We start from the raw sequence: 24,638 nt of genomic DNA, 5'->3' as shown, positions 1-24,638 counted from the left end.
ATCATCAGACCCAAAAGATGGCTCAGTAGATGGAGTGATCTACTCAGACACCCTCTCTGGCCAACAGCAAGCTGATTGTATGAGAGTCCTACAACAGTTTCCTGAACTCTTCTCCCTAACCCCTGGTCAGACACACCTGTGTACCCATGATGTGGACACAGGAGACAGCATGCCTGTCAAAAACAAAATCTTTAGACAGTCTGACCATGTTAAGGAAAGCATCAAGGTGGAAGTCCACAAGATGCTGGAATTGGGAGTAATTGAGCGCTCTGACAGCCCCTGGGCTAGCCCAGTGGTCTTAGTCCCCAAACCTCACACCAAAGATGGAAAGAAAGAGATGAGGTTTTGTGTGGACTACAGAGGGCTCAACTCTGTCACCAAGACAGACGCCCATCCATTTCCTAGAGCTGATGAGCTCATAGACAAATTAGGTGCTGCCAAATTCTTAAGTACCTTTGACTTGACAGCAGGGTACTGGCAAATAAAAATGGCACCTGGAGCAAAAGAGAAAACAGCATTCTCCACACCTGATGGGCATTATCAGTTTACTGTTATGCCCTTTGGTTTAAAGAATGCCCCTGCCACCTTCCAAAGGTTGGTGAATCAAGTCCTTGCTGGCTTGGAGTCCTTTAGCACAGCTTATCTTGATGATATTGCTGTCTTTAGCTCCACCTGGCAGGATCACCTGGTCCACCTGAAGAAGGTTTTGAAGGCTCTGCAATCTGCAGGCCTCTCTATCAAGGCATCCAAATGCCAGATAGGGCAGGGAACTGTGGTTTACTTGGGCCACCTTGTAGGTGGAGGCCAAGTTCAGCCACTCCAACCCAAGATCCAGACTATTCTGGACTGGGTAGCTCCAAAAACCCAGACTCAAGTCAGGGCATTCCTTGGCTTGACTGGGTATTACAGGAGGTTTGTGAAGGGATATGGATCCATTGTGACAGCCCTCACTGAACTCACCTCCAAGAAAATGCCCAAGAAAGTGAACTGGACTGTGGAATGCCAACAGGCCTTTGACACCCTGAAACAAGCAATGTGCTCAGCACCAGTTCTAAAAGCTCCAGATTATTCTAAGCAGTTCATTGTGCAGACAGATGCCTCTGAACATGGGATAGGGGCAGTTTTGTCCCAAACAAATGATGATGGCCTTGACCAGCCTGTTGCTTTCATTAGCAGGAGGTTACTCCCCAGGGAGCAGCGTTGGAGTGCCATTGAGAGGGAGGCCTTTGCTGTGGTTTGGTCCCTGAAGAAGCTGAGACCATACCTCTTTGGGACTCACTTCCTAGTTCAAACTGACCACAGACCTCTCAAATGGCTGATGCAAATGAAAGGTGAAAATCCTAAACTGTTGAGGTGGTCCATCTCCCTACAGGGAATGGACTTTATAGTGGAACACAGACCTGGGACTGCCCATGCCAATGCAGATGGCCTTTCCAGGTTCTTCCACTTAGAAAATGAAGACTCTCTTGGGAAAGGTTAGTCTCATCCTCTTTCGTTTGGGGGGGGGTTTGTGTAAGGAAATGCCTCCTTGGCATGGTTTCCCCCTGACCTTTTGCCTTTGCTGATGCTATGTTTACAATTGAAAGTGTGCTGAGGCCTGCTAACCAGGCCCCAGCACCAGTGTTCTTTCCCTAACCTGTACTTTTGTATCCACAATTGGCAGACCCTGGCATCCAGATAAGTCCCTTGTAACTGGTACTTCTAGTACCAAGGGCCCTGATGCCAAGGAAGGTCTCTAAGGGCTGCAGCATGTCTTATGCCACCCTGGAGACCTCTCACTCAGCACAGACACACTGCTTGCCAGCTTGTGTGTGCTAGTGAGAACAAAACGAGTAAGTCGACATGGCACTCCCCTCAGGGTGCCATGCCAGCCTCTCACTGCCTATGCAAGTATAGGTCAGTCACCCCTCTAGCAGGCCTTACAGCCCTAAGGCAGGGTGCACTATACCATAGGTGAGGGTACCAGTGCATGAGCATGGTACCCCTACAGTGTCTAAACAAAACCTTAGACATTGTAAGTGCAGGGTAGCCATAAGAGTATATGGTCTGGGAGTCTGTCAAACACGAACTCCACAGCACCATAATGGCTACACTGAAAACTGGGAAGTTTGGTATCAAACTTCTCAGCACAATAAATGCACACTGATGCCAGTGTACATTTTATTGCAAAATACACCCCAGAGGGCACCTTAGAGGTGCCCCCTGAAACTTAACCGACTGTCTGTGTAGGCTGACTAGTTCCAGCAGCCTGCCACACTAGAGACATGTTGCTGGCCCCATGGGGAGAGTGCCTTTGTCACTCTGAGGCCAGTAACAAAGCCTGCACTGGGTGGAGATGCTAACACCTCCCCCAGGCAGGAGCTGTGACACCTGGCGGTGAGCCTCAAAGGCTCACCCCTTTGTCACAGCCCAGCAGGGCACTCCAGCTTAGTGGAGTTGCCCGCCCCCTCCGGCCACGGCCCCCACTTTTGGCGGCAAGGCTGGAGGGAACAAAGAAAGCAACAAGGAGGAGTCACTGGCCAGTCAGGACAGCCCCTAAGGTGTCCTGAGCTGAGGTGACTCTAACTTTTAGAAATCCTCCATCTTGCAGATGGAGGATTCCCCCAATAGGGTTAGGATTGTGACCCCCTCCCCTTGGGAGGAGGCACAAAGAGGGTGTACCCACCCTCAGGGCTAGTAGCCATTGGCTACTAACCCCCCAGACCTAAACACGCCCTTAAATTTAGTATTTAAGGGCTACCCTGAACCCTAGAAAATTTGATTCCTGCAACAACAAGAAGAAGGACTGCCTAGCTGAAAACCCCTGCAGAGGAAGACCAGAAGACAACAACTGCCTTGGCTCCAGAAACTCACCGGCCTGTCTCCTGCCTTCCAAAGAACTCTGCTCCAGCGACGCCTTCCAAAGGGACCAGCGACCTCTGAATCCTCTGAGGACTGCCCTGCTTCGACGACGACAAGAAACTCCCGAGGACAGCGGACCTGCTCCAAAAAGACTGCAACTTTGTTTCAAGAAGCAGCTTTAAAGAACCCTGCAACTCCCCGCAAGAAGCGTGAGACTTGCAACACTGCACCCGGCGACCCTGACTCGGCTGGTGGAGAACCAACACCTCAGGGAGGACCCCCGGACTACTCTACGACTGTGAGTACCAAAACCTGTCCCCCCTGAGCCCCCACAGCGCCGCCTGCAGAGGGAATCCCGAGGCTTCCCCTGACCGCGACTCTCTGAAACCTAAGTCCCGATGCCTGGAAAAGACCCTGCACCCGCAGCCCCCAGGACCTGAAGGACCGGACTTTCACTGCAGAAGTGACCCCCAGGAGTCCCTCTCCCTTGCCCAAGTGGAGGTTTCCCCGAGGAAGCCCCCCCTTGCCTTCCTGCAGCGCTAAAGAGATCCCTTGGTCTCTCATTGACTAACATTGCGAACCCAACGCTTGTTCTAACACTGCACCCGGCCGCCCCCGCGCCGCTGAGGGTGAAATTTCTGTGTGGGCTTGTGTCCCCCCCGGTGCCCTACAAAACCCCCCTGGTCTGCCCTCCGAAGACGCGGGTACTTACCTGCAAGCACCCCCTTCTCTCCATTGAAGCCTATGCGTTTTGGGCACCACTTTGAACTCTGCACCTGACCGGCCCTGAGCTGCTGGTGTGGTAACTTTGGGGTTGCTCTGAACCCCCAACGGTGGGCTACCTTGGACCAAGAACTGAACCCTGTAAGTGTCTTACTTACCTGGTAAAACTAACAAATACTTACCTCCCCCAGGAACTGTGAAAATTGCACTGTGTCCACTTTTGAAATAGCTATTTGTGAATAACTTGAAAAGTATACATGCAATTGAAATGATTCAAAGTTCCTAATGTACTTACCTGCAATACCTTTCAAACAAGATATTACATGTTAAATTTGAAACTGTGGTTCTTAAAATAAACTAAGAAAAGATATTTTTCTATAACAAAACCTATTGGCTGGATTTGTCTCTGAGTGTGTGTACCTCATTTATTGTCTATGTGTATGTACAACAAATGCTTAACACTACTCCTTGGATAAGCCTACTGCTCGACCACACTACCACAAAATAGAGCATTAGTATTATCTCTTTTTACCACTATTTTACCTCTAAGGGGAACCCTTGGACTCTGTGCATGATATTCCTTACTTTGAAATAGCACATACAGAGCCAACTTCCTACACTCATACATCGAGGGGAACTGCCCTTCCTAAGGCATATATGCACGCGCTCACAACCTCTAAGGGAGAAACGTGGCCCAGTATGTCTCTCTCCTTCTCTGGTGAGATTACCTGGGTAAGCATAAGGTTCTCAACCACACCTGCCTATAGCCTCTAATAGACTTCATACCCTGAAGGACCTATCGTTTGACAAACTCAGTCATACACCTCTGGAGAGGAATCACACCTCCTCGAAACAGCACCCTTCTCTTTCACCAGTTTGTCATTTTTATATTCATTCCATGGTCATGGGGAAGGGTGAAAAACCTTGCACGGCTTTTTCCTCTCAAAGGTGACCTAAGTGCCATTTAGCTATTTGTTCCTCGGTTAACCTTTTATTCCTTATCCCTGCCCTACCTTTTTAGTCATTCTCAAAGCACTACTAGAGATCTGCGCAAGCCACTTACTAATCCAGCCAAGTCGGACCCATGAGCATAGGTTGGAATATTAGGTGAATATCCCTCCAATTGGTACATGTTGGCATGGAAAAGTTCCTCGCATGGTGAGGGATGTGTACCCCTGCTCTGAGTGCCCCATCTGCAATGATGTCTTGATCCCTGGTGCTGATTTTTGTTGTCATGGGCAAACACAGATCATGTGTGTGTGCTATGACATAGGCCTGGCTCACAAACTGCAGTCTCGTTGAACTGGGAGCAGTACCCAAAGTGCTACCCTCATAGTGGTGAAATGTTACTACCTTTTCCAGGAGTTAAGTGGAACAAGCGTGGTGGTGGCAGTATATTGTATAGTGATCAGTAGAAGTGAACAGTGATTTTTACCTGTGTCACTGGACTGAGGCCTTCAGGCTCACTGATATAAAGTTATTCTGCTGTGCTTTTAACTCACCATTGTCCTACATCGTTGGTATATAGTGCTGTGCAGAGCGTGTGTATTGCATGCATGTGCTGGATGTATGTGTACCTGTGAATTGTAACACATGGAAGATTCTGGGTTCCATTTTGGGAGATACAGGACTGACTGTCGGACCTTGAGGGGGTAGAGCAATCCCCCAGACAGATTTGTGGATTGTTGCCTTCTAGTGAGGTGACTGAGACACGCACACTGGAACCTCTTGTCACTCCCTTGGCCTGTGGTTGTGGGGCTACAAGATTTGGAATCACTCCTGTTGTAACAGGCTTATTTCTGGAAGGAAGGCAGGGCAGAGGAGAGAGCACTTCAAAAGGAAGCAGACCCCCCAGCACAAACTTCAATGACTGAGACCATACATCACATTTGGTGTCTGGATATGGACTATAAGAAGGGGAGCTTAAGAACCTTAAAGTTGTCAATTGTCAAGCAGCCAGTCAGTCTGTGAGACGAGGAGATGCTCTGCAAGACTTCTGCCTGTGATCAGGACTTGGGATTAAGGCCCCCAATCTCACGGCTGGGTGAGGAAACATTGCCATGGGAACATCTAACACCACCTGCCCTAGTGCCTGGATCACCATCACCTGCGTGCCTGCCAAGACTACTGTGCTCTGTGAGGAGAAGAGGATAGCTGGAAGTAGCAAGGTCCAGTGGTAAATCCTGGTGAGAGGATTTCTGTAGTGAGGTTTGAGGAGATGACTGCTTCACCAATCGGGCTGTGGCCCATATGCAGGTTCAAGTCAGTGACCCTATATGTCAAAGGGGCCACCATGAAGTCAGTTGTGGTCAGCATCACAGTCATGCCTATCAGACCGTTGACCGCATGCAATGTGTAAGTTGGCAACCCTATATGTCAGAGGAGGCCTCTGTGAAGTTAACCATGCTGATCAGGCCTTCACCTGTGGGCGGTGTGTAAGCCAGCAACCCTATATGCCAGAGGGGGCCGCTGTGAAGTTAGGCACGCCAATCGGGCCTGCCATTGAACACTAGAGCCCTAATCTCAGAGGGCTGAGTGTAGTCTTTGTGTATTCTGTATTTGACTTTGTGTTTGTATATACATATTATTGTTTTCATAAAAGGCAGTATTTCACTGGCCAATCATGTATTGCTGCTATTGAACACATTATGAGTTGTGAGCCTGTGTTCGCCCACTGTATCAACCTCAGGGCTCCCCTCCCCTACCCCATGAGATGTCTTGGACTGATTGACCTGCTCTACCATGAACAGTCAAGTACTGAAGGGGTACTTGGCCAAGTTGCTCAAGACCCATAGAAGGCCCTGGGACATCATGAGTAAAAGGCCTTAACCTCCATGCTTGGGCCTAGTAATTCCTGTTTGCCCCATGGCCCTCTGAAAGGGATCTGAACATACACCTTCTGCATCCTGGCTACCACAGATCGCCCAATCTGCCAATAAGTACAGACAGTTTGCCCACTGTTCTCCAACAGTACTCTCAACACCCAAACTTAAATAAAATTCATAAGCAGGATCATTCTTTTAGAGTGAATTTGTATTGAGCAGAATCACATGGGAGTTCAAGGAGCACCAGCAAAACAGATGAGGGAAAACTCTAAACCCAAGTAGTCAGACCCTCATCTAGCATAAGCAATTTACTCAAAGATTAAATTCTAAGGCATGGTAAAAAGATGGACATTCACTGCATGGGTAACAACTTCTTCCTGATACATTGATAACAATTGTTAAAGTCAAACGTGTATAAATGATGTACCAGTGCATTCCTGTGACTTCAAGCAAGATGGAGTTGGTTTTGTTTTTGCATTTGTGGCCAAGGCGCTCACGATTCCAGCGACCAAATGACATGCATCTACAATGGACATTTTCTTTCAGCTGTCTGGAATTTTCTAAATGCACTGCACCAAGTGTATTACCTGTGGGCACCACAAACTCATATGTATCTGGTACTCCCACATTCAAGAAACATAGTGGAGCAACTATTGGGGCAAAGCCTTGGCTTCCTGCGTGAGTAAGACTGGAGAGAATTCAAATGTTTTGGGAAAAAATTCTAAAAATCTGAAAAACATCACGTTAAACAAGTTCTACTGGCCAGCCAATCTGGGGAAGGGATATCTGGCACCAAGCTATAGAAATCTTAAAATGTCTAGCTGTGGAGACTATACAATTGTGGTGTGATTCTATATAGACCTGGGATGGAGCTTGCGACCAACAGAGAGGTATCCTAAACAGGTGTCTCGCATTTAGTTGCTTTCCAAATTCTCCAATTACAGGGAACCCAATTTATCACCCGTAGGTACTATGAACCCATAAAAAACCCATATATGTCTTATATGTCTAGCACTCCCACATTCTGAAGACCCATAAGAACATAGATGGATGTCAAGCTTTGACAGGGCTATGTCCTGTGCAAGGGAGACTGAAGCGAGTTAACCATTTTTTGGACCAAAAAATGCAACAGCTCTGGTGATTGTCATGCTCACCATGTTCTACAGGCCAACCAATCAGGGCAAGAGAGGTCTTGCTTGCACCTATAGACTCTTAAGGGTGTAAAGTTTCCAGGAAGTCCTCAGTTTTAATTCTGTCATCAAATAAACAGTATACAATAAACAGTGATTTATCCAAAAGGTAGTGATCAGTGCTTATTTTACCTAACTAATTGCGCAGAGTATAATCCCCAAGAAAACCCACACATGTTCAGTATTGTATTCCAGACATTAAGGGGCATATTTATACTCTGTTTGCACCGAATTAGCGTCATTTTTTTCACTCTAATTCTGTGCAAAACTAACTCCATATTTATACTTTGGTGCTAGACACGTCTAGCACCAAATGTATGGAGTTAAAGTTATTTTTTGGAAGTGGAAACCTACCTTACCTTAATGAGATGCAAGGTAGGCGTTCCCGTGCAAAAAATGACTTTATGGCCTTAAAGCCATATTTATACTCCAGTGCAAAAATGGTGCATGGAAGGGAGGAGGGGTCAAAAATGGTGCAAAGCTTGCTTTACCCCGTTTTTTAACTCCTGGGTCAGGGCAAGCGTAGGGGGACCTGTGGGCCTATTTCCATGTTGGAACATCATGGAATAAGCTTGCAGGTGACCTCCCCAGGCCCCAGGGGCACCCCTGCCTTTTCTAATCTGGTTAGAGTCTTTTTTTGTTTTTACTCTAACCTACCTAAAGTCATTTTTTGGTGCTAAACCCCCTTCTTCTATACTGCCAGCCCCACCCGACTAAAGTCATTTTTTTTTTACTCTAGCCTACCTGGCTTGCATGACTCCATAAATATGGTGCCCGGCTGGTGCACAGAAATGGTGCAAGCCGGTGCTAAACTTTTTGGTGCAAAACTGCTTTAGTGCAGTTTTGCAACAAAAAGTATAAATAAGGGCCTAAGTGCTAAACGTCCTTGATTAATGTTTCGAGATTTATATTTGTCTGTTTGAGAAATACATCAAAATATTGACAAATTTGCTAAAAAATGAAGATATTTCTAGATTTCTCATGATAGAATCTGATTGTTATGAGATATGTAAGCGGTTTTTTAACCAATAAATAAACCTGAATATGTTGAAAAACACATTTAATTTATAAGGGTGAACAGAGATCAAAGAAGTACATTTGTTTATTCAAAATAACACTGATTTATTTATTTTCTTTTTTTTTAAAAAAAAGCTCTTTCCAGGGGAAGTACATATTTCCAACAACGAAAGGGTTAAAAGTGCAGCAGAGAGAATAGAGTGCTGGCCTCGCTCGTGCAGCAAGCCCTTGGAGGCTAAGACTAATGCGCCAGAGAACTCAGGAATCAACTGGGCAGTGGGGCTCAGTAGAGCCCTGGGGTAGTGACCCTTCCCCACTTCTTACAGCAGGACCAAAGGGGTGGGCGTGAAGGAATGAGAGAAAGGAGTAAAGGGAAAGGTTTTTGGGGCACAAAATGGCTGACTGCTTCCCTCCCACATAGAGCTCGCAAACATCTCTGACACTGGATTGGACTGCACCATTTGAACTGGCCAGTGAAGGTGGAGAGCAACCCCACCCGAGCGGCTAAAAAAGATAGTAAATAGGGCAACTGCCTTATCGTTCCCAAAGCTGACCCACACCTGAGGAACAAGGTTTGCCAGTGTTACAGTCGCAAAACGTCCCTGATTAGTGGGGCAGAAGCAGCACCATTAAGCAGTATTCGGAATACCCATGAGCAGCCGGAAGGCCTAAGAAAGGATAAGGTTGCCATACTGGTGTGCCTTGGAATGCCTAATGGCAGGGATACCGAGTGGAGCAAAACAGAGGAGGCAAAGGGGCAGTCGCAAAGCAGATACAGCACTTGCATCCCGGCCACTGCCTGAGGAGCCTACAAGGTCAGACTTCAGCTGTAAGGATATAGCCTTGAAGCTGTTGCGCTCAACCCACAGTACATTCAAATGCTGAATGAAGACTACATTTCTGCCAACAAGTGGCAATATTGATTTAATGTTTTATGATGGGTGGTTTATGGTATTTATCAATGATTTACGGCTTTATGACTGATTTATGTTCGTATCAATGATTTATGATTTGATTAATTAATAATCAATCAATAAACTCCAAGAAGAGTCTCTGTGTGTTCAAGGGTAGAGGGTAGTTTTGTTGGTGGACTATTGGCGCCGGGTAGCACGATTGAGCGGGTTAGAGATCAGGGCCCATATTTATACTTTTTGACGCTAAACTGCGCTAACGCAGTTTAGCGTCAAAAAGTTTTGCGCCGTCTAACGCCATTCTGAAGCGCCATGCGGGCGCCGTATTTATGGAATGGCGTTAGACGGCGCAATCAGACCGGCGCTGCCTGGTTTGCGTGGGAAAAAACCACGTAGACCAGACAGCGCCGGCGTAGGGGGAAAATGGCGCATGGGCGTCTTAAAATGGGGCAAGTCAGGTTACGTCGAAAAAATCGTCTTAACCCGACTTGCGCCATTTTTTAACGACGCCCATCCCCCATCAACATGACTCCTATCATTGTAAAGATAGGAGTCATGCCCCCTTGCCCAATGGCCATGCCCAGGGGACTTCTGTCCCCTGGGCATGGTCATTGGGCATAGTGGCATGTAGGGGGGCACAAATAAGGCCCCCCTATGCCACCAAAAAAAAATATAAAAAATAAAAAATAAAACTTACCTGAACTTACCTGAATGTCCCTGGGGTGGGTCCCTCCATCCTTGGGGGTCCTCCTGGGGTGGGCAAGGGTGGCAGGGGGGGTCCCTGGGGGCATGGGAGGGCACCTGTGGGCTCATTTTGAGCCCACAGGCCCCTTAACGCCTGCCCTGAGCAGGCGTTAAAAAGTGGCGCAAATGCGCCGTTTTTTGCCACGCCAACTCCCGGGCGTCTCTTTTGCCCGGGAGTATAAATACCACGTAAAGGCCTGGGAGTCATTTTTTAGACGGGAACGCCTCCCTTGCATATCATTAACGCAAGGAAGGGGTTCACGCTAAAAAATGACGCACATTCCGGGAACTTTGGCGCTATTCGCCTCTAACGCCATAGTATAAATATGGCGTTAGTTGGCGTTAGTTTTGCGTCGAAATTGCGTCAAAAAAAACGACGCAATTTCGGCGCAAACGGAGTATAAATATGGCCCCAGATGCTATCCTTGGGTTGTAACATGGTGTTACGTGAAGACCAACAAATCAAAGTGTGGATGCCCCCTTTCACTCCTAGCTGCTGCATCTGTCCACTGCAGATACATGAGCGCCTTCAGCCCTAGCAGCGACATCTGTGAACGGCTGGAGCATTCCATGCCATCTTCCTGGGTGGCTCACAGCCGGTGTGCTCTCCTTCACTAAAAACATTGTGAATACTTAGGCATTGAAGGATAGGCACATGCCCCCATCCTCAAAACTGCATCACCCCTAGAAGCGTGCCTTGCTCCAGTTTTCCCACTGCCTATGCTCTTACTCTAGACACCGGCACCGTGCACACTGCAGGGGCCTGTCCTGTACCGTGCGGTGCAAAAGTGTGTTCTATCTATCCTGCTGATGCTGGGACTGACCGAAGGCCATTGTCTTCCATAAGTGGCACCAATGCACCACAAGGTCATGTCACCTCGCTCCCAGTACTGGCTCTGGTAGTAGTGGTGGGAAAAACTCCTGAAGTGCATGCATCCTTGAAACTATTTGGTACTTCATAAGCTCATCCCAAACTTAGAGATTCGATATTCCCGAAAGAGAGGGAGAAAACTGTCCTGAAAATGATCTCAAAAATAACATTGTCGACTCATCCCTGTCGCCTAAAGATAACCATTGCATGTTATAAAGCAATGTAATAAAATAACACGATTAACCATTACCTGTTTTATCGAGAAAGTGCAGTAAAATAATAAGGAAAGTACTCCGTTGTTGTGCCAACTGCCAAGTTAGAAAGTAATTTATAAAATAGTTACATCGGATTGCCAAATAAGTCGCTAAATGTTTCTAAAACGCTGTGTTGAACATTGGCTTTGAAGAAAACAACCAGAACGGCTCTGCCTCCCAGCGCTGCCTTCGCCGCGTGACTGCCACGTGCGCTTTAGTGCCCCCGAGCTCCGCCATCCGAGGAACGCCATCCCGAGCGCAACCGCGCTAATGATTAACGCGCGGCCGTAGCGCAGCGCACTAATAACAGTATTCTGTCTCTCTCAGAAATAGGGGAGCTATGGAGCTGAAAAAACACACGCTGCCCTTGCCTAGGCCAAGCGCTGGAGCAAGACTGACATGCCCATTGCATTAACATAGTGCCATTGCTCCAGTCAACACCAACAGGCTAGCACTTTTCCCCTTTAAGGTCATGGACACATTTTCGTTATCCTTGTCCCCGATGCTAGAATTAGTCTCCCTCAAACTTTCAAACCCCGCCCTCGACTCCTCCTGCTCAATGGGGAACAGTGTAAGCTACAGGCCCTGCCAACAGAGTGTAAAAAAACAGGTTCCCCAGCCAATGGATAATTTTAGTAGTAATTATTAGCTATAAGGTTAAATCAAACATTCTAGCCATCAGTTTTGTTTTTTCTCAGTGAGACACCCTAAGTACCATGGATAGGTCTAGGTTGGTCCCGTGCTCACTATTTCTTAGACCACAAGCTGCACCTCCCTAATGACATCAGTGCTGAGACCGGGCTGGGGATTGCTTGAATTATTCTTCAGTGGGGATATGGCCTGCCATTTCAGCAGCACTGTTCCTACTGGGGCAGGAGTAGCGGCTTATTTGCATACGGTCGGCCCACCCTGCAGTGACACAGTGGGCCAAAAACACGTTGGATTAGAATGCGAAACAGGCACGTCCGGTTTAATGAAATGCACCTGCCTGTTGCCTGGCATATTACTCATTATATCCTGGCCATGTCTAGGCATCAGCTGCTCCAGTATGCAGGGAGTGTGAAGTTTGCCTTTTACTCTCGCACTCGCGGGTCATTATCCGAGGCTGTAAACTAGGCTCACTATAGGGCCCTAAGAGGGGCGGTGAGCCCTCTTCCATCTGTCCTGCTCAAGATCTGCACCGGGCTTCAACGCAACTGCCCTGCTACAAGATTCCATAAAATGGAGAGACCGTTCTGCTACCCGCTGTCGTGGGTAGAGAAGGTGGGACGTTCTGTGGCTCTCTGGCAGCCCAAGGATGGGGCCGGTATTATCAGCTGGACGTAATCCCTAACACAATGCTCTGATTGCAGTGTGTGCCCTTCAGTTCGGAGTGACCGAACAACATCTCAAGCACTTAACAACCCCCCCCCCCATGTTGCTGCCAACAAAGGGCTCCTAATCTTCACTCGAATTCATACCCTCTTTCCACAGAGGCGGGGGGAGGGATTGAGGGGGGTGGGGGGGCACAGTTTAGGGCTTTCACTCGTGTCACACTTAATGCTTGGTGTATATATAAAGTGACGTTATCTGCAGAAGCAGTGGCTTTCTGCCACCACCCCCGCAGACTGGCACAACTCGCCAGGGGCCTGGTGCTGCCCAGACTGACAGGGCACATTCAGGGCCTCCCGCCTGGTGATTGGAGTGCTGTGCCACAGGACCCGGCAAGGCGTGCTACTCTGGGCCATAGGCCTATGAAATGAAGTGTTCTGCTGCCAAACGCGTCATTGGCGCTTCCACTCTGTACATACAGAACGGTGCAACCGCACAGAAAAGTATGGCTGCTGTCACTGTACTGACGATCTCCATAAAGTGCGGTGCATTGCAGTGCGGCATCAACTGGCAGCAGAGGTGTACAGCTGGCCTGGTTGGGTCTGGACCGACATAGCCTGTGAAGTACAGTATTTTGCAGTGCAGCATCAACTGGCAGCAAGGGTGGACCACTGGCCTGGTTGGATCTGGACTGATAGAGCCCGTGCAGGGCGGTATCTTGCAGCATCAACTGGCAGCAGGAGTGCACCGCTGGACTGCTGGGATGTGGCCTGAGAAAGCCTGTGAAGTGCAGCATTTTGCAGTGCAGCATCAACTGCCAGCAGGTGTGGACCGCTGGATTGGTTAAGTGTTTATTGGGCTGGTGGCATGGATGGTTCTGGACTTAGAGAGCCCGTGAAGTGCAGTGTTCTGCAAAGCAGCATCAACTGGCAGCAGCAGTACATAGCTGGGCTGGTTGGATCTGGACTGAAACAGCCTGTGAAGTGCAGCATTTTGCAGTGCAGCATTAACTGGCAGCAGGGTTGAGGCGCTGCACTTGCTCAGTGTTTATTGGATTGGTAGCATGGATGGTTCTGGACTGATAGTGCATGTGAAGTGCAGTGTTTTGCAGTGCAGCAGCATCTGGCAGCGGGGTGCAGCTCTGGACTTGTTGGATCTGGACTGAAAAGCCTGTCAAGTGCAGCATTTTGCAGTGCAGCATCAACTGGCAGCAGGGGTGCACCGCTGGACTGGCTGAGGGTTTATTAGACTGGTGGCCTGGGTGATTCTGGACTGATAGAGCCTGTGAAATGCAGTGTTTTACAGTGCAGCATCATTTGGCAGAAGGGGTGCACAGCTGGACTGGTTGGATCTGGGCTGATAGAGCCGGTTAAGTGCAGCATTTTTCAGTGCAGCAGAACTGGCAGCAAAAGTGAATCGCTGGGCTGATTGCGTCTCGGGTTAGTGACATGATTTCCGCATTGTCCCTTCAGATCAAGTAACTAAACAGACACCCAGCTTGGATACATTATTTGGTGCGGCAGACCTGTAAAAAGGGGGACTGCAGCACTCTCCGGCCAGGTTCTCTCAGCACACTTGATAGCGCAACCCTCCTCTCGCCCCTCCAGTAGCTGGGCTCCCCAGCTTTACTGATTCGGTTAGAAATGCACCTTTGAAGACACAAGATCTGCAGAAATGCAAACCTATCCATAAGGTGGGTTTCCCGAGGATAGTTGTGAAGTACTGGTACTGTGAAACGCATGTGGGCCGTGGTAGGTTTTTCTGAAGTGATGAGAAGTGCATGTACAATACCTTTTAAAGCACAGCAGCCCTGCGTACTTAAAGTACAGCAAACACGAGGAGAAATGCTGGCTCCGTTCAAGTGAAAGTATCATGGATTGCAACTATTTCTTACCCGTTAAGTGCATAGCGTCTAAAAGCCTTTCTGAGAAGTGCCGATACTGTAGGCACGGCAGCTAGAAGCCGTGCTGAAATTCATTGTCGGAGTTATCACGTTGGAAAGCATAACGAACAGCAGTCAGTTCTGCTGGGGATGCTGCTAGCATCGTGGGAATTATGTTCCAGATTTCTGGTAAACAGATGCGTCTAAAGGGCTGAAAGATTCACGTGACGGGACTAACTCTGCTGTCCCAGCCCTACCAGCCTTTCTAAAGCGCCGCCTATTTCTCAAAACACCAGCCAGCGAGCGTGTGTGGCGATTGAGGGTCTCGGGCGAGAACTAGCGACACTCTCCCCGGGGACAGACCGGTCTGAACAGGTAATAAATACCACGAAAGCTCTTCTGTCACTCGATCTCAGGGTGGAGCCAGGCACACTGCTCTTAAGAAGTGGGGTCCGCCATCTTTAATACCTCTTTCGTCTCATTAGCTGTGGATTCCTGGGTCTGCTACAGTCCCCTCTAATATCCAGGTGCGTTTACGTACCTGTATGTGAGGTTTTCTTGAAAGTGCAGCCGACCGGCACGAGGCGAGCACTGAATACATTGTGTAGCCGATAATGGCAATTCCACCAAGTCTATCTCACTCACCATAAATTGATAAAGTAACACGATAACCTGGCCAGGTGACCGCATCCCCACTTCACTGCCCCCATCCCACGTGCGTTTCAATATAATCTCAGCCACCACAGCCGATGGAGATAAATATTTCGCCAGTTTCCTCATGACATTTCACTCTCCCCATCTACGTTGTAATGTAGCCTCACTATCTATCTCTAATCTCATGCCATCACTGTTCTCTCCTTTCCCAAACCAATGGCTTAATGTGCTTGGATGGCGTCTCACTCATTAACACGTCACTGGTCTAGTGCACCTCGGTGGAGCCTTGCTCAGCCTTCATATCACTGCCCTCATACTTTACAAATCTCACTCATTCACATCTCACTAGTCTTGGACACTTCATGCTCAATCTTCAACCCCCTGGCCTCGTGCAATTAAATAGATGTCCCACTTATTCACACATTACTGATCCGGCGCACTTCAGTGGTCCCGTACCCATCCCTCACATCACCGGCCTCATACATTTCTAGCCTTACTCATTCACGCATCAGCGGTCTGGGACACTTCAGTGGCGCCTTGGTCGTCTTTCCATTCTCTGACCTTGGGCACTTGAATAGAGTCTCACTTTTTCTGCTTCACTGGTCTGGTCTTCACTGGTCTGGTGCTCTTCACAAGCGTCTTTCACAGCTTTCAAATGATTGGACTCAAGAGCACTTGAGCAGGGACTTACTTAATCCTTATTGCCTGTCTGGTGCTCTAAGGTAACGCCATATTCAGGGATGCATTTCTGATTTTTCAAATCAATGGCTTGGTGCACACTAATGGGATCTCACTTATCACTCATCATTGCTCTGCTCATTCTTCAGATTAGTAGCCTGGTGTTCTTGAATGCTCTTTATAACCCCTGGCCTCCTTATACTGCTCTAAAATCAGACTAAATATGACTTGTTCTTCCTATTACAGCTTTTATACAATTGTGTGGATTCTCACACATTCACACACCACAGGTCCGCTGCACTTTAGCACTGCTGTGCTTATTCTTTAAATTGTTGGTCTCATACACTTCAACAACTGTCACGTAATCTTACATCTTAGGCCTTGGACACTTCAGAGGTGCCTTGCTCACTCTTCAAGCCTCTCGCCTTGTGAATGTGAATGGAATCTCACATTTTTTTTTTTTTTGGGCCTCATACATCTCTGGCCTTAAAGACTACTCATATCGCCCCAATGATGTTTGTCTATCATAGAGAAGTCCAACGCCAGGGAGAATAAGACTCTCTCATTGATCCTTAGACCACTGTTATCGTCAAGGACACAAGAGTAGACATATATATAATCATAGGACCGATATCAGCATATACAGGTGGTACATTATAATAAAGTACATTATAATAAAGTGCCCTGTCATTCCCATGAACATGACCACATCTTGATTATTTTTCCCTCTTATTCAATTTACTCGCTCCCACATCCAATTTTGAGATACCCATCAAAGCATTAAGCCAATCTATATACGAAGGGGGCATGGGAATCACCCATTCCCTGCAGATCTCCCTCCTAGCCAAAAGTAGTGCATACATGAGCATTAATCTAGTTTCTCTATTCAACACTACAGCCTCTTCCAATGCAAAGAAAATAACTAAAGGTAAAGTCGGATAGATATTTTGTCTAGTAATACCCGAAAGAGATGTACATAACTTTCGCCAAAAAACTAACACCACTGGACAGTCCAAAAGCATATGTATATCAGAAGCACCTAGCAGACCACATTTTACACAGGACACTTCTTCTCCTCCCCTAATCTTAGAAAGTCTCTTCGGGGAAAAAAAGGCCCTATGCAATGTATAAAGATGATTCCTTCTCAATGACACAGGCTTTATTACTTTGAACACCCTTTGCATAGATGACTCCCACCATTCTTGCACCTGATCCTGCCTTGAGGGGAACTCCTCCCCTCAAAGGGCCCTCAGTAATCCAAAATCGCAATCTAAAGCCTCCAAGATCCCCCAATACCATTTAGAAACTTTTTGTAAACGTACATGATTCCTTATCAGGGTGTCCTCTAATAGATACGCAGAGCCAAACATATTTTTAAGTTCACATGTCCAATTTCTCAGTTGAAGATACTTTAATCTTAAAAGGGATCCCTCTGTAATTTCCAAGAGCTCATTCCAAGATAACAAAATTCCTCCCCTGATCAAGTCCCCCCAAACTTTAATTCCTGCTCTCTTAAGAGGCCGAGCCAAAACCTGGGGAATCCCAAACTGGAGCACTCGGGCTATAATATTGTATTGTAACCGCTCTGAGAACCTCAAACCATACCTTAGCAGCGTCGTATAGTATTTTCAATTTCACTTTCTTGAAGAACTTGGGATCACCAAACTTATATAGAAAATACTTTGTTGCACCTTTTTCTGTGGCCACCATAAAATTAAACATTGTGCCCACTGATGAGAGGTCAGGGGAGGAGAACAACATCCTAACGTTCTTAAGATGAAACGCCCACGCATAATATTGAACATCAGGAAGCGTCAGCCAACCTTTCTCATTTCTTCTACGCAGTTTCTTCCAGGCTATCCTAGGGCCCCTATGTGCCCAAATGAAAGAGTACATTTTTTGTTGAAACATAGCCAATCATTTTTTATCCATATAAAGAGGGACAGAATTACAAAGAAAATTTAACTTAGGTAGTATTATCATTTTAAACAAATTGACCCTCCCAATAATTTTAAGAGGCAGATGCAGCCAACCCAACATAAGCTTACTACACTCAGTTATAATTGACCTAATATGCACCAGGGAGATTTGTTTCAAATCATGGACAATTGTTAACCCTAAATACCTCATGGAGTTAGTAGTATGCCAATTTGCACTCTTCAGGTTCCAGACCATTATTTCGGTTTTGTCTGTATTGATACAATAGCCTGAGATCTTCCCAAACCCCTCAGTGATATCTAATAGAATAGACATTGTTGTCAATAAATCAGAGGTATAAATCAGAAGATCATCGGCAAATAAGGCTACTTTCTTCTCCCAACCCTTGCTCCTGAAAGGGAGAATTCTCGAATCCTGCCTAATCCTGCCTAAACAACAAAGGGGAAAGGGGACAGCCCTGTCGAGTACCCCTGGTAATCCAAAATGAATCTGTTAACCTACCGTTAACCAACAACCTGGCCTTGGGTGCCTGGTAAATAGATCGTATATCCTGACAAAATTTCTGCCCCAAATTACTACGATCCAGAATCCTATACAAATATTTCTAACTAACTCTGTCGAAAGCTTTCATGGCATCCACAGCTATAACAGCCAGGGGACCTTGGTATGTAGTAGCTAAATCAATGGCCCCTATTAAGGTAAATGTCTGCTCATGTAAAAATCAATTCCTGAGAAAACCTCTCTGGTCAGGATGAGCCAAGTATCTCACCACCACACTCAACCTATTTGCCATTTTTTTAGCAAACAAATAATAGTCGCTATACAACAAATAAATTGGTCTATATGACTCACACTTCAAAGGGGATTTACCAGGTTTTAAAATGAGCGAAATAATAGCCTCCTGCCATAAAGCTGGTAAAGAAACTCCACCCTCAAAGATCTCTGAAAACAATTACGAAAGAGCAGGTATTATGACATCCCTCAATGCCTAATAAAACTCAGCCGGAATTCCATCTGGCCCAGGGGCCTTACCACTCTTGCTTTCTTTTAACGCCACTATAACTTCCCTCTCCGTAATAGGTCTAGATAAATAATTCTGTTTCCTTTCCAGGAGGCGTGGAGAGGGGTGATCTCTATCCAACCATTCATTGATCATCCCCTCACTCACCTCCCATTCCTCGCTATAAAGTCTGGAAAAACAATTGTAGAAGGTCTCTCCTATAGCCTCGAAAGATGTTACGCTCACCCCTGATTGCACATCCACCAATTCTTTAACCATATTACGTGTCTGAGCGTTTTTACACTTCCAAGCCAAAACCTTTCCCATATTCTCTCCATATTCAAAGTGACTTTTCTCCCTTGCCTCACATCCCTTCGCAATTTTAAGTTGTAAAACAGATTCCAGCTGTAATTTTAGCTGGGAAATTCTGTTCCTCAAATACACCTCATCTCCACCCATATCATAGAGGGTAGTGGATAACGCAATTTACTGTTCTAAGTTTTTCACTTCCTCCCTATGCATCTTATTCCCTTAACTCACTAGACTTATCATTTTTCCCCTCATTACTGTTTTAAAAGTATCCCACACTACCCAAATAGATGCTGAGCCTAGATTAAACCTAAAAAAACCCTCAACCTCCTTACAGAGAACACAAACAATCTCCTCCTCAAGTAAAAGGGCTCGATCAAGGGTCCATCTCACCCCACCTACCCCATGGGGACAGCGTAATTTTAACATCACTGCTGCATGGTCTGATAGATGGGCTGGTGAATAAACAATGGTCTCCACCAAATCACAAATAGTATAACCCACTAAAAAGTAATTGATTCGTGAAGCATGTCCATACTTTCAATTATGAAATGAGAATTCCTGCATTTGCCCTGCTCTCTCCCTCCACAAGTCACCAGCCCAAAATCCTTCATCATTAACTTTAAATACTGCTGGGACTTAGGAGTGCCGACCTACCTAGATTTCGCTGATCTATCAAGCCTATTATCTAAAAATCACATTAATGTCCCCTACCATAATTACTGGATCAGAAAAGTTCAAAAGGTGGGAACCTTCCTAAGAGGCTCTAGATCGTCACAGTTAGGACCATAATATCCTACCAAAGTAAATGCCCTACTACCGAGCTGCAACCTGAGTATAATCCATCTCCCTAATTTGTCCGTTACTGCCTTGGATAGGATCGCATTCAACTGACGCTTCACCAAAATTGCCACCCCCTTTGTATTAAAATTGTGCTCAGTGGTTACAAAATCCCCTATCCAGTGTTGTGTTCTAAACAAAGTTACACTCTCTTCTTTAGTTAAGTGTGTTTCCTGTAAGAATATAATATGGGCTGATGAATCCCTAAGGAACTGCAGGATTCTTCTTGTTCTAGCTTTCATACATAGCCCATTAACATTCCATGACATCAGTTGTACTAAGCTTTTCCCATCTCCCTGGACCGCCTGGATGTTATCCAGACAGAAATAAATCTGAGATGTGTGAGTATATTTTTTTTTTTCCCCTCATGCTTCCCCCTTTGTGCAACCCCAAACTCCCCTATCGTGTCCCTTCCTACCCTCCCTGGGAGAGCCCCTACCCTTATCTCTTGACCCATTGGCCCAATTTAGAGCGCCATGAGCTCCCCTGACTTTTCTTGAACCATATGCCCCTTTTTTATCGCATCTAGAAGATCATCTGCTGCAACGGGATCCCTGATATTGTACATTTTATTATTCAGCATCACACGCAAACCTGCTGGAAATCTCAGTCGAACCTCCGCTCCTATTTTGTTAAATTCCTCCAGGTGTTTTCCTAGCTCTCATTGCTTGTTCAGTGTCATCCTAGAGAGGTCAGACTTAATCTCAAATTTCGTTTCCCCACTATCCAGAGATCCAAGCTCCAAGGCCTTCATGAGGATTTTCTCTTTCAGAAGATAAGTTTTAAAGTTCACCAAAATCCTTCATAGTTTCTTAATATTCGGATTCCTCTTAAAGGGGTCCAGATGGACTCTCTGAATATCGTTAAAGATCTCAGCCTCGGATGAGTCAATAGGGACTGCCTTTTTGATAAGAGTTGCTATATACTTTTTTAGATCGGACCCTTCCATACCCTCTGGGATATTCAAAATTCTCAGGTTATTTCTTCTGGAATTATTTTCTAAAAGTTCCATATTGTCTTGGAAGTCCCGTTCCGTCTTCTTCAACAATTGAATCTCTTCCTTATTCCTCTCCACATTCTCACTCAGAGTCTTGACTGATTCCTCAAGAGCCTGAGTCCTAAGTTCCAACAAGTCTACTTTTTTCTCAAGTGACTCACAGTCTGACCTTATTTCAGCTTGATTTACCCCTGAAATTGCGAAACCTTTTTTTATACTATCTGTCAGTGAAGAAATCATACTTTTTAATGCATTAGGCTCTGGGAATATAATTTGAGATTGAGTATTAGACAAATGTACAGGATTTACAATTCCTGGCTCCGCCAAAGAGTGCGGAACCTCCTGTTTCCAAGCCGCACCCCTGTTCCCCTCATTATCGTTCTGGAGCACCGGGGACAAAACCGAGGATTTATTAGAAGATGGATCCGACAAGGGAGTCAGGGCCGACGCCCCCCCTCCACCCTATCTTGACTCATTAAAGAATCAGAATTGTCAGGTACTATAGGAAGCGCTCTAAAATATGCCCGCAAGGAGGGGGTAATTTTCATGGTAGTTATGGCAGATCTCTGTTTCAATCTCGTTTTTTTTATATTTAAATCCTCTTTTTTTCCTAAAAGACTTCCTCGATTCATCACCCAGTTCTGTCCTGCTGCTCCACTATCTGCTCCACTATCTGAGTGTATGAGCAGATTTTTACACTTCTTTCCTCCTCCCCCGGTGCCAACCATAGCCAAAAAGGAATCTCTTACCGGTGGGGGGCTTGAAGAAGATATACCGACCTCAGATGCTAACACCCTTACTCCCTTCGACGATTTCTGAGGTATTGGAGGGCCATAGAATCTTCCTTCTCCTGCCCTCATGGTTTCCCGGCAGCTAGTGCTGCCTCTGCCAGCGCTCCCCGGAGGGGAACGCGTGACACTGCCCGACGACTCCTTCGGAGTTCCAGGGCGGCGTGGAACCAGTTTGCTGCCCCGGACTCGACTGCCAGCAATGAGCGCCTCCCTGCGCCCATACGTTCCCCCGAGATCCCCACTACAAGGATCCAAGGGGGGGGGGGAGGAGAAGCAAAAGAAAGCGAGGGATCCGAAAAGGAAGAGGAAAGAAAAACACGAAGCTCAAGTCAGGGAGCTCAGGTGAGCGCTTCAGGTGAGTCGCTCCCTGACTGCCACACGCCATGTTCCCCCTCCAGCTGGAATCTCACTTATGTTGTCCTAATCAAATAATATTAGAGCCACATCTGGTGGATCCTATTTCTGTAAAGGATGTGTGCCCTTTTTGCAGAAAAGAGGAACTGGCAGGTGTTTCTCACCTCTGCTTGTACTCTGTTATCAGCGAGTGTTGGGAATCAGATAAACCTGTCATAGAATCTCTTTTCTGTCTGTGATCATCAAAGGTGTTTGAAATGCCTGCGTAAGCATGTATTGGGTGCTGACCTTTTAGGCTTTGCTTCTTTGGGTTTGGCTATCTTTGGTTTCACTACCTTGGCTGAACTTTTTTTAGCTGCTTTTGGCTTCACAGACTTGGCATTCGCTGGACTCTTGGCAGTTTTCTTGGCTGGGGCAGCTTTGGGCTTCTTAGGATTCTTTGCTGCAGCTGGTTTGGTAACCTTCTTTGGGCTCTTCTTAATCCCCACGGGAGCCTTTTTGTGCTTCTTGGCAGTGGCAGCAACTTTCTAGACTGTTGGTTCTTGCTCTTAGCTGCAATTTTCTTGGTGACTTTCTTGTCCTCCAGATCTTCTTGTTTACCTTGAAGGATCTGGAGGCTCCAGTGTCTCTCAGGTGGGCTAAGGCACCTTTGCTGCCCAGGCTCTTCAGAGCGGCTTTACCTGGCTCTTGTTCTTGTCCACATGTAGCTGCCAGTTCCCAGAGCCTTCATGAGAGCCACCAGGGAAACTCCCTTCCTCTAGACTGAGGTGATTACAGCCTTCAGGATAAGTTTGGACACCCTAGACCCGATGGCTTCGTGGTTTTAAAAGCCTTGGTTTTCTTCTTCTGCTTTTACTTGTGGCTGCTTCATCAAGAGGAGCCAAACATGGAAAACCTGATCTGGCAAGCTTTGAACCACATGCCACTACACATAAAGAGGCTCTTCCATGCTTCTTAGATTCTGCAAAAAGCTGAAGGCGTGGCTTTTTGAGAAGTCCCACCAGGCTCTAGGTTTGGCAAGGCTCATACCTGCTTAGCACCTGATAACCTCCTCGGTGATAGTGTGCTCTACACATCTACATAATATAACCATTGTACCCCTAAATCAGTATTCACACACAATGAATGGTATTTTACCATTATATGGTTATTTATTATGCATCACCTGCCTGAAAATCATGTGTATCAGAATGATCATAATAATCAGAAACAATTCATGAGATAATATGCAAATCCCGGATCACATTTCATCACACATCCCTATCCTACTATTCTATTCCATTACTAATCTGTGAAAATGTTGACAGTCATCTAAAATGTATGTCTAAATTACTTAACTAAGCTTTCATTATTCTTAGCCATGTATAGTTTCCAGTGTAATCGGGTCAGCAGTCGGAATTGAGCCCTCCACCATGGTACTGAACAACCTGTGTTATAGAAGCAAATGCTACTCGCCTCTTGTTTTAAGACAGGTGTCCACTGGATAATCTCCCTTGCTGCTGCAGTTGCAACTCACACACCAGATGAGCCTAAAGGTTTCCTTTTCTGTCCTGTTTGTTTGAACTGTGTCAAAAGCAGGGAGTTTCTTGACAAAAATATGGTGATCAACCACACGCTGCTAGCATTACCATTCAAATGATTAGCCCTATTTTCAAAGCCTAATGCCTATTACGTGTATTCCTTAGTATTAAATGCAGTCAAGTGTATATGGGATCAAGCCAGTCATGCATGCAATAAGCATTATTATTCTTGTACAAAAGGCAATCTCATAGACAACACCTATCGCTTATTTCTGGTCTGGTGCACCTTGGTATTGTCCAGTGGCAGCTGGTGACATTTCAAAGTGGTGGGGCAAAAAAGTTGGGGATGTGTGTTTTGCCGTGAGTGAGCGAACCGAGCTAGCCCGACTGACCAAAAGCATGTACAGGGAGTGCAGAATTATTAGGCAAGTTGTATTTTTGAGGATTAATTTTATTATTGAACAACAACCATGTTCTCAATGAACCCAAAAAACTCATTAATATCAAAGCTGAATATTTTTGGAAGTAGTTTTTAGTTTGTTTTTAGTTTTAGCTATGTTAGGGGGATATCTGTGTGTGCAGGTGACTATTACTGTGCATAATTATTAGGCAACTTAACAAAAAAAAATATATACCCATTTCAATTATTTATTATTACCAGTGAAACCAATATAACATCTCAACATTCACAAATATACATTTCTGACATTCAAAAACAAAACAAAAACAAATCAGTGACCAATATAGCCACCTTTCTTTGCAAGGACACTCAAAAGCCTGCCATCCATGGATTCTGTCAGTGTTTTGATCTGTTCACCATCAACATTGCGTGCAGCAGCAACCACAGCCTCCCAGACACTGTTCAGAGAGGTGTACTGTTTTCCCTCCTTGTAAATCTCACATTTGATGATGGACCACAGGTTCTCAATGGGGTTCAGATCAGGTGAACAAGGAGGCCATGTCATTAGATTTCCTTCTTTTATACCCT

This window comes from Pleurodeles waltl, chromosome 7, assembly GCF_031143425.1.
Source record: "Pleurodeles waltl isolate 20211129_DDA chromosome 7, aPleWal1.hap1.20221129, whole genome shotgun sequence".
Classification (NCBI taxonomy): domain Eukaryota; kingdom Metazoa; phylum Chordata; class Amphibia; order Caudata; family Salamandridae; genus Pleurodeles; species Pleurodeles waltl.
Note: the sequence above shows the minus strand (reverse complement) of the source record.